The sequence below is a fragment of the Netta rufina genome, assembly GCF_964035555.1.
Source record: "Netta rufina genome assembly, chromosome: 6".
Classification (NCBI taxonomy): Eukaryota; Metazoa; Chordata; class Aves; order Anseriformes; family Anatidae; genus Netta; species Netta rufina.
This window is the reverse complement of record NC_140129.1, coordinates 4,970,030-4,981,839: the sequence shown is the minus strand read 5'-3', so window position 1 is coordinate 4,981,839 and position 11,810 is coordinate 4,970,030.

The following is an 11,810-nucleotide window of genomic DNA, read 5'->3' as shown; positions in this document are numbered from 1 at the left end:
AAAAATATCCACGATGCATTACATTTAGTCTGTGGTAAAGAAGTTAAATACCTCTAAATTGTGTGTAACCTAGTTGAAGAAATCAGATACTTCTGTGGGGTATGGATACATAATGTAAACAATTTCAAAGAGTATTTGGCAGTCTCTTGGAATTTGCTCCAAATGCTTTCAGCTCAATGGGAGTGAAAAGCCGTGCTCCGTTATGGCCTCACTTGATATTTTATTTTGGAGGAGGGAAACTTGGAAGCAAGTCTGCATTTTTTTTATTGCTTAAAGGTGACAGTGGGGAGAGAGGAAAAAAAAAAAAAAAAAAAAAAAGACCAGCTGCATGCTTTTATTTCTTCCTACCTGCTCATCTTTCCTACTTTCATTGTTGCTTTTAACTTTCAGGCTTACTTGAGCAAACAGGATCAAACTGCACAGACCTGCTTATTTGCTAACACAAGCTCTATGTTTACATTTTAATCTGTGATGATCCCTTGCTTCGTATATGAAGGGAACTGATGTGTGCACGTGCTTTAGGTTCCTGCTCCTTCCAAGTGGTTGCTCTTGGAGAGAGAGCAGCTCTTTCTGATGTTAACACTGTGCCTCTTCACAAATATTTATGGTTACACCAGCTGAGATGATCTCGAAAGCTTCCATTACGAGGACTGAGGGCTTAGTGGGGCAGGAAGCACTTTCTTCCCGTGGAGCTTTTGAAGGCTCAGTAAGAGCTGCGCCGATTCATTGCAGCTTTCACTCACGCTGCCTTCTGCTGCATTCTCATCAGCTATTGCAGGCTAAGCAGTATGAATCTGCTTGGTAGGTAGGTGGGAAGTGCAGGGAACGAGCAGAAGTTAATTCCTCCCCGCTTCCTGCAGAAAGCGGCTGAGCAGCGCTGTTACCTCGCTCCTGAAAGCGAATATAAATCGGCGGTCCTGACCGTGAGGGGCTGTTAAAATTCTCATAGGGCTCTTTATAAGATGTTAACCCCCGTGGTCTGGCCAGGCTCCAGAGTGGGTAATTACATTCTTCCTACCTAAATTCCCCCTGCAATTGCGATTCGCCGTGCTGGTATTCCTCACTTCCTCCCCGCTGCCATGCGCCGCGCTGCAGTTGTTGCGGCTCATCCCGGAGGGACTCGCGGCGGGTGACGGGTGGAGCGACCATGTGAAGATCCCCGTGGATGGACTATCATTTATGAGGCTTATTTTTACTTTAAATTACCTGCGTTTTAAAGTGTGCTAGGTTAATCTCAGCCTCGAATGCACGCACACCGTGTGCAACAGACCCAGAATGACCAACAGCGGGGCAACAACTGTTCCAAGTCCTTCTTCAGCCTCTTGCCAGAGGCTTTTAGGTAGACAGGGCTAAAACTAGGTTGTAGGAAGGTTTCTCATAAGGTTTTGTTATAAGATAGGAAGAATACAGACTATGTAGCAAGGCAAATGTGAGTTTTGCCTCAACTGAAGCTCATCCATGTAATGCATCTTCTGCTTAGGGATTCTCTTCTAACCTTCAGAGTATCATCCAAGCACTTATTTAAAATTTTTTTATTTTTTTTTTTTTTTACAATTTTCTTACACTAGAAATGCCCTTTATTGTAAAATCAGTGTTAATTTAAAATATGTTATTACAAACTAATTGGAAGTAGACTGCTATGAATGTCGATATTGCCTCTGAGCAGACAGATGTGGAGTTAGTGCTCAATTTTTAGCAAAAGAGCAAGGTAACCATTATGTGCTAGATACAGAGACTTCAAATTCAGTGTTCTCTAAACAGGATTTGCTTTAACACACTTGCAATACAAATAGTGATGCTAGGGAACGTTTTTGCACGTATTTAAAGTTAGTTTCTGTCTTCCCTTTGCTCCTGGAGTGACTCCTGCCGAGCCTACCTGTGCTGCAGAGGAAGCCTTTGTCCAGACAGCAACCTGAATGAGCTGAACCATCAGTTCAGAAGGCAGAAGAGGCCTGGTCTGTTGTGTATGCTAGGCTATCACACTGCACGTAGTATTAGTGTCAAGCTTAAACACTTGTTTAGGCCAGGTGTTTCTCTTGAGTAGAAAAAGAAGATCCCTGGTGATTTGTGTGGTGTCCTCCCCTGTTCAGGGACCAGTTAAGGGACATCTCGTGAGGTGGTCTGAGAACGGGTGAGCTGCTCTCCAGGCAGCTGGGAAAGCTGAAGGTTTTGCAGGTGATTTTTCCCATGGCACAGGAAAGGTATTGCCAGCGCTGGATCACAAAAATGGATGTATGACTCTACGCTGGCAAATATGACCCGCTAATTGAGCTCCTGAGGGCATCCTTAGCCCTACCTCCTCGGTCAGTCTGGACCTTTAAGTCTTGGCTCCTGCATCAGTCACTTGATCTCTGGTGCTTCTGGGGAAGGTTTAAAACGCAAAACAAGCAAACAAACAGAACCGACAAACTGAAGAAAAAAATAGAAACAACCTCATTCTGTAAAATAATCACAATACTAAAAAAAAATCTGCTATGACACAATGAATCTGCAAGCTTGAAGCAGAAGATTTCCTTGCAACAGCTTTCCTAGCGTTAAGTGAAAAACCACACTAATATGAACATACCTTTCTCTTTGAGCTACGAAAAAAGGAAAGAAATTGACTTCAATATTTGACACAGAATTTAGCTCAATGTGGTCTGCCACTGGTTGCTTAGAAAGCAGCCTGTGCTGACTGCATAACCAGATGTTTAGAGTTACACCTTTGTAAACGCACTCAGTATGGGTTTAATAGATTTTAACGCCAAAGAGGAAGCTTAGTTCACTTGCCTGTGATCAGTTTGTTCTTATTTAGAAGCAGTTTGCCATTTCAGTGTTTGTTTTCTAATTTTATGCAGTTTTAGTACTGCGACCTTTGAGAATTTGCTTCTCTAGTTGCAATATATGATGGTAAATATTTGCACAAAATATGACTGTGCTGTGAAACATTTCTCTTGTGGTAATTTAAATATTTAATATTACCAGGGCAGTTTCAAGATACACTTAGTTGTTATTCTATTGCAAAAAGAAACCTGTTATTTTTAATAAGCTTGTATAAGTAGATGTAAATAGATTAACTCCTAGTGATAATCTCCTAATAGATTTACTTCTAGTGATGATCTTGTAACAGGCATAAGATTACTCTTTTGCCATCAAACATCACAGGTATCTGTGTCTTCTGAGCATCCTTATCTGCATCTGACATCCTTGTATTTCATTTGCCTGAGCTTTGACAAATCAGCATCCCCAGCATCCTTTTACATTTTTACTAGCTTCAGTTTCCAAGACGAGACACAAATTCCTGGATCCTTCTGGTCAAAAAAAAAAAAAAAAAAAAAAAAAAATCCGAGCACTCCAATACTGTAGGAACGTTTACCTCTTTACCTTCAATTATTTGATAAAACAAATCTGATGGAATAAGGCAGTGAAGGGCTTATTTAAATAGAAGATGATTCGTAACCAGATATGGTGGAGGTACATACCCCATAATTTCGTGTACCTGTCTGATTTTCTCACTTTTCCTGGTTTCTATCCTCTTTCTCTACCTGACACTGGTGTAACTTTTTGAGTGTCTGTTTTCCTTTAGTCTTATATTTCCTTTAGTCATATATTTTGTCAGGAGTTAGTGTCAGTAACGCATTAGGTTTAGTCATGTTTGAATTCTTCTTAATTCTGATTTTCTTTTCCCTCAGCAAGCTCAGCAAATAGTCACTGCTGTTCATGCCTTTTTTTTTTTCTTTTCCAACTACACGACTTCCTTCTTCTCCAGTAAATTCTCTCCTTTGTTTGTTCTGCTGTTTCTTTTGTCCATTGCAACCTCTCCCTCCAGGAAGAGAGTGTGCTTTTCTTTTCTGCCCATGCGTGGCTTTCTCCTTCTCTTGTTCTTTCTTTTTCTTACCCACAACCTCCTTTTCCCTACCCCTCTATCCACAGCTTCCTTCCCCCCAGCATTCACTGCTATAATGAGCAAACTTAAATTAGAAATGCCTTTTTGTTGAACTATAAATTCAATTTAAGTCTTAGATCTGAAGTTGAAAGAAAAAGTTCAGCTTTTTTTCTGTTCCCAACAAGTTTTTGCAATTTCTCCCCTCGGTCCCATTATTTACGTCATTATACCTCTTTCCTGCTTGTCTCCAGCACTCCCCTCTCAATGCCACTTCTGCGATCCATGTAATTCAAGAGACAGTCTACTAATGAAATATCCTAAAATGTCTGCAAAATTCAGTCCAATGGATTTAAGCTTTGGGACGAAAATAGTTTTCAATACTAGTCAATGTGAGAAATATTCTTTAGAAATTAAAAAAAAAATACAAAAGAAAAGAAAGAGAAAAACTTGAAAACATTTTTTTCCTCAGAGCCCCAACCTCTTCGTATTTTGGGGATTGTATATTCCCCGTGGAGGAGTGGACTCTTGTTGTCATTCATTGGAACAAAACCCCAGCAGTTCGTACTCTAAAACTTCCTCATTGTGGGATGCTGTCGTTAATGACTGCACTAAATTCCTTTTTTTTATTATTTTTTTTTACAACCATTTTGTGAAATTGGCTGTGGAGACAGGTGGATGTTTACACTGAAAATTGGTTGCACTCTTGAGGAAAGCAGCCATGCCAGGAGTACTCCCTTTGGCTGAAATTGAGATAAATAACTTGAGGGTGACTTGCTCAAGCTTAGAAACAGTTAACGCTATCTCAGGAGGAGATGAGGGGTAGATAAATGGTGAACAACTGGGAAGCTGGCTCTGAAGCACGTGCTCTTGAATTTGGACACCGACTAATCTGTTTTGGCTGTTGCTGGCACTGCAAATAACAGCATAATGCAAAACCTTCCTGTTTCTTCCCACTCTCCTCCAGTTTTAGCTTTCCACTGAGGGCAAGCAGCGGCCAACAGCAGAAGTAGGAGCCGGGGCGCCGTGCGCAGCCGGTCTGCAGCCTCCCCGTCCCCCACGCGGTCCTGTCGGCTCTTGTGCACGTCGGAGCCCAAGCTCGGGAGGCTTTTTTCCCCAATTTCCAGCCCAGAGTCAATGCGTGACCTCCAGTGAAGCGTATGAGTGGTGAAGGGGTGTCAGCTGCAGCCATATGGGTCGCACATGCCCAGGAGCAAAACTAGACATGTGTAATTGTTTTATTGTGGGCCTTCTTCTGGTAATTGCTCTGATGGGGTTTGTGGACTTAGAAATCACCTGGAGAGACTTGCTCATCTGGAGATGTTCTCACTCAGGGTTATCTCCTGCTGCTTTTGCAGTAACTTTGCACACTACGAAGCACTGAGGGAGCTGGGGTTTTATTTTCTTCCTTTTATATGTTTATAAAAGTGGTGAGCTGTATATATGACTTCCTCAAAAGTTTCTCATATTTAACTTACTTTTTGTAGCTTTCTGTGGAAACCAGATCGCTTGCCTTGTCTTGAAGAGAAGTCATGCTCTTCAGATCTCATTTTTACCTACTGATTCATCCCTTTGCCCAAAGTTATCCCAGCATTCTTTCTCCTTGAGAGTCTCTCTCCTTTTTCTTTCCTTAACTGACTGCACAATCATCTAAATCTACCCTTGATTTTAAAGATGTACATTAGTCAAATGAAGTTTATCCTCTACATGCTCCTCTGAGACCTCCAGTTTTCTGTTTCTCTTTCCAGTTTCTCTGTAGCTGGAGACCTGAAGATAAGTAGCTTCCAACACGTTGTCTTGTCTTCCCAACTCGCTTTTGCAGGATTTCATGCTTCCCCCTGGAAAGCACATGATGGGCTGCGTCACCTTCAGAGCTGATCATCTCCTGAGTAGTCCTGTCCTTGTCTTCGTTGGCTGTGCTGGCACCAGAGCCATTTTTAGCACTGCTGTCATCTCTTTTTGCTCTTTCCCTAAAGGAAATATTTAGGGGAAAGTTTGTCATCATCCTCTCAGCCTGTTCTTACGTCATTGGGCTTGTGCTGGGAAACCCACTACTGGGAATTTTAAGCTAATGTTGCCTTCTCTAGGGCTATTGCTTCAGCTAGGAGAGATGATATGGAAAGGAGCTGGTGGAGATATTTTCATATCCCATACAAGAAGACTTGGGTCTATTCGCAAGTTTCTGTAAAATGTGGTTCTGGACTTCCAGCATTTATCTTCTCTTAATCCTTCTATCCTCTCAAAATCTGAACCTTGTTAAATTTCCACTCCCTGCGTGAAAAGCTTTTTACTGTTTATTGTAAAGAAAACTGAATTGTTCTCATTATTCCCTATTTCTTGGGTGTTTTTTCATACCCTCCATGTCTTTGCACCTGCTCCATAAAATAGGCTTTATCAGCCCTGTGTTGATAAAGGCAACCCTCATATGCTTCAGACTCTTCTAACTATATTAAGACGAGCTATCAAATAACAAGGAGCACACGAAAGCCCTGTTCCTCTAAGGCTCAGGCAGTCCCTGCTGCTTCCCTGGGAGCCACAGCAGTCCCGTGGGTCTCAGGTATTGCTGTTTAGAGTGAGATTCATGAATAAACTTCATTTACCTGTTGAGGCAGAGTTATAGAAAGGACTGGGAGTCCATCCTATCCTCAGCCTTCAAACAGCAGCCCTTTTCTTTCTCGAAATTCAGTGCAAATGCCTTTCAGTCACGTGGATGAGAATCTGTACGGGTGATCGCTCCGAGGAGTCAAGGCTACTCACTCGTGCTGTGATCTGCACGTATCTCCAAAGGGAATTTTCTGTGCCATTGCAGTGATTCCTATCCTGACCTCCCCACCCCGGTCAGCTGGAGCAGTCTCCATTCACATTGCTGAAACCTGGGTTAAAACAACAACCAGAGAAAAACCTCTGCTGAAGTGCAGTTAGGGCTCTTCTTAAAGCAGTAAGGAGGGGAAACGATGTACAGCTGCACCTAAAGGAACATGGTTACTCCAGGAAATTTGATTGCAGGCATATCACAAATGCGCAGCTCAAGCAGATGTATGGCCAAGATGTGGTTTTGAGATCTGTCCTTCTGAAAATACAGTGTTTGAGCACAGCCCTTAAAAGCAGAAGACAATCTGACAAGTTAAGGGAGAGCACATTAACTGTAGCTGGTGAACGGTGACTGGCACAGTCCAGGTGTCTGTACAGTCCAATTTGGATGTATCTTGGATGAGGTTCAGCAAAGGAACTGTATTCGTTTAAAATTTTCCCAGTAGTTCCTTACATCATATTATGGCTCCGACATAACTCAGCATTGTCATCATGTTTGGTTTGGGCTTTTGAGTCCGATTCCCAAGTTGTGTAACTCTTTCAACATCGCTCCAGCCTGACTCCAGCTCCTAGAACAATTATAACGCTGGAAACGGGCAGTGGGGCTGCTCGGCATTTGCGTAAATTCTTCATGATTCAATAAAAATGCTATTTGCCTTCTTGCTTATACTTGAAAGGATGCTTTTGTCGATTCCTGAAGCTGGGGAGTGCGATCATTAGGAAATGCCGATTGCCAGTGATGCAGTTTCTGTTGGAAAGGGACATCTAAGAGGAGGATTTTACGTACGTCTGAGGTAGGCTGGCAGGGGGGAGCTTCAGAGAAGATCTTCAAGGCAACGTTGGATGAATGCATATAGGGATTTCCTTAAGTCACAGCAGGTTGGACTGAAGCAGGCAAATGAAATGGCAAGCGCGTTTGGGATTCCCTGCCATTTAGAAAGTCAGGATTGAGCTGGGTAGTAAGAGAGCCATGAAACAGTCGTGATGGAAAGCAAGTTTGGCACGAGTGTATTTGATCAGATGCAGAATCAAGGTAATGATGAATAATGACTAAATACATTTGTAAACAGGTGCAAAACATTTTTTTCCTTGCCTGGAGAGTTGCCACTGTTATATGATAGCTTAATATTTCAGCTCGAGCTGCAGCTGGAAAGGCAGGGATATTGAATGATTTTCATTATCCATTACGTGCTGCTGAAACGAACATAGCCCTGTAAAATAATACCTAAATAAACTCATCAAACAGATTTCACATAAAGAAAAAAAATCCACAAAAAATAATTTTCTAAAAAATAAGTTTCCCCTTGTGGAGACCCTTTTTAAAAAGCTCTGGGCTGCTGATTGAGTTTTCGAGTAATTTTTTAAAGCTGGTTTTGTACTGAGCTCCAAAAGGCCTCGCTCCCAACACTGTCACCACTGCTGCTTTCTGCTATCACATGTGGCCTTTGACAATAGAGAGCCCTTTGGGGAGCCCCGTGTTGGCCCCTAATTGCTCTCTAACATCACTCTGAGAGCAGCAGGGCTCTGCGTACACACGTACAGAACAATAGTCCCTAATCTAGTTCCCAACTGGTGAGAGCTGTTAGATTTGTGGAAATTAAAAGCCATGGTTTATTTTCCAAGTACATTTTGTGGGCTCGCTAATCACGCTTACAGGGGTCTGGAAACATGGCCAGCTTTCATGTGATCATAATATTGATGTAGTTTCTTGTCACTATCTGATATGCAGAGCATCTAATATTATACTGTTGGTACGCATCTTATAGAAATATTTAAGACTGTAATATCCTGCAGGCTAGAAGGGGAGCGGGAAGGCAAAAACACTGCTGGCTGATTGCAGATTATTACTTCTCGTTCAGTATACCACGCATAAACAAACTTGAACAGGACCACTTGGTTTAGAAGTGTAAGTAGAGCGCTCTTAATAAATATTTTTTCTAGCCCTGGATTTTTGGACTTGGAAAATATATTTATTTTCCAGTACACTGACTATACTGGTACAAAATATACAGCATAGTTTAGCTTTCCAGCAATTATTTCAGTTTCCCAGCTGTTTTAGGTCATCGGTTCAACATATAACAAGACCAACGTACCAGGTATTAACACCTTGTTAATGCTGTATGTCATGTTGCCTTGTTTCTCAGTTCTATTTCAGTTTGATTTGTTTAATCTCGATACCGAGAAAGCAGGACACCAAAATAGACCGTAGTGACTAATTATCCAGATACTTAGAAACCCCTAGTTAATTTTGTAAAGAGAAATGTGTCCAAAATCTTCTGTTAATAACAGGTATCATTCATTGCCTTGGAAAATCCACTCTGTATCTTAAATTGGATTACTGCTGGATTCAGGAGGATGAAAAACATTGCCGAAATGTATGGGTTTACTCATGGCCCGCAGGGGAGCTGTGTGCCGGGGAGAAGCAGGTGTCTCCCTTCACTAGGAGCTCTTCCCATTACAGGAACAGGATTCGGAGTGACAAATGGATGCCTGCAGGACTGTAAAAAGCTCTGCTTCCTGCTACTTTACATCCTCTTTCAACAACCTTTTGGCAAGACGAGGCCGAGTAATGTTTATATGGGTTTTTGCCATGGAAGTACAAAACTCAACTTTTCTCAAGTAAGTTTATTTTGGGAGACTACAGCTTTTTGATGATAATTTTTAAATACATTAATTTTTTTTCTCCTTGTTCCTTTCCTCTTCATTATAGAATGGGATGCTGATGGTGCATTATCCACCCTTGTCACAGCAAGGAGTGATTCACGTTTTCTAGTATTTGAGAGGAGTAATTCTTCCAGCACTGGAGCGCGCTTTGGTCTCAAACCAAGTGTCTGCATGCACAGCTTGTTCTGCAGGAGCTCCTCACTAATGTTTTACTCTGACAGAGTGGCTGTGGTTCATCTTCCTGACACGTAGCACCACGTCTCTTTGTGACCATGTTCTTGAAGCAGCGTTGGGTTTTATTTATTTTTTATCGCTTGATAGTTTTTTGCTCTAGGGATGGAAACTGGATTTCCAATTGGCTGTGGGAACGTGATCGCTTGGTGACAAGCAGCTTCGGAAAAGCGGTCAGACTGTAAAATCTTTGGCTCTCTGTGCCATCAGATTAGGTGTCGACAGCATTCCTTTGGGCTGATGTGAATCTCGGGGAAAGCACCATGGCAGGTTTTTATGAAAATCACAAAGGGGACTTTAAAGAGGGAAAATCCTGGGTGAATCTTTGTGCCGGTGTGCTCAGAGTAGAGGTGTTGTTTTGAGGGACACTGCTGGGCTTTGCCCCTGTCGTGACAGTCCCGTTTCAAGCCACACAACCTGGGCTTTGCAGTGGGAATCCCTGTTGCACACCAGGACATTGGCCCTACAGAAAAGGTGCGCTATGGTGAGCTGTAATGATGTGGAGGGAGGAGGAAAAAAGAGTTTCAGACACAACATTGCCATTTCCGACTGCTCTTGGAGCCAGTTCGCCTCCTGGAATAGTACTTTCAAAAGCAAATGTATTTCCATTATTGGTGCATTCCCACTCGAGTGCTGAAGACATCTCAAGCCTGTCGCCGAGCCCCGTGGTAGGGGACGTGGCTTGTCAGAGGCACCCGCCGGGACAGATCCTCCTGCTACACCAGCCTGTGCCTTCAGGGGGATCCCGTAGCCAAGGAGGATGGAGCAAGGCAAGGCCAGCCAAGATCCACTACCCTATAACGGCATTTTAGACATTTACAGATTTCCTGTAACTACCTTTTCTCTTCTTTACAGTTTGCATCATGTTGCAGAATCAGCAAGTTACACCGCCTACCTTGTGGTTTGGCGGAGATGTTCCTAACCTGCTGAAGTCACCGTGCTGCATTTTATAGGTTTTTTGCTCTGACATTGTCATCCAGTCTTTATGTGGTATATGTACAGCAATTTTGTTGTTGTTTGTTTGTTTGTTTTTGTGCCAATATTTTAATTCATTCTGGAAGGGTGATTTTTGCTGCCAGTTCTGACCTATCTCAAAGGTGGAGATGCTTCCTCCTAATCTGGATTTTGCTGATTAGTGGCACTGAAAGACAAAATCTGTGCGCAGTAACTTCTCTTAATCTTCCTTTATGTTGGTTCTTCGCTTTGCCATGTACCCAATGGGAGTGGAATGATGTGGGGTGTAGTTAATTAGGATATAATGTTCTGTATAACCTAAATGCCTTAGCTTTAGGAGTACTTCCTGAGTTGCCTGTTGCAAGGCAGGAGGAGAGGTGGTTCTGCAGGAAGGTGAGGCTGTTCGTGCCCTTGCAGTGTCACGGTTGCCCACAAAGATCACGTCCAGAAGCCTGAAGCATGTGTTAGCTTCTAACCTGCCTCTCACCATCTTACGGACAGAAAAGCCTCAAATGTTCATACAAATTGGTCTCAAACCTTTGCATAGTTTTGTTTTAAAAGTTAGCTGTGAATCAAAGTGTGAAGTAGAGTAACACAAAGGTTGCTGCTTCTAATTTCTTACTGCTGCTGTCAGGATTAAGAATAGTTACTGCAGCCAGAGGCACCTCTCGAGACCTCAGCATTTCATTTCCTATCAAGAGGAAAGGAAAATCTTCCATAAGACTGTTTCAGTGACTGTGCCAGTGTGATAGGATTGTCCTAATCTCATTGTGAAATCCTCGTTGGGAAATGGAAGCTCTTTTACACTTGGCTATTTCACTGAGGTCATTTTCATTAGTGCCTTCTTGTGATAACGATCCAAACGTGTATTTGCGTGGCACGTTTACAAAGGATGCACGCTCTGAATAACTAATATACAGGTATCCTATATGCAAATCAAAATCCTGAGATCTAACGTTTTTCTTTTTTAAAAAGGAAAATAATCAGATTCATTTCTGATATTATGCTAACAAAAGGCTTTTTTTTTTCAATCACATGTGAATTACTTGAAATTGTGTTTGCATTTCTTTGTGTGGGACTCTACCATCATTAGTGCAACTCAGAAGGGGCTTTTGGCATTGGGCAGGCGTCTGGAGCCTTTGAGCAGTGGCACCGAGAGCAGAGAGTGGTATCCCTTCGCTCAGGTCTATGTGTAGCTCCAGGCTGTGGCCACAGGAGTCCGTGCTCACAGGGATGTGAACGTAAGTCCTTGAAATATGCAACAAGTTATGGTTATGAGTAAGGAGTA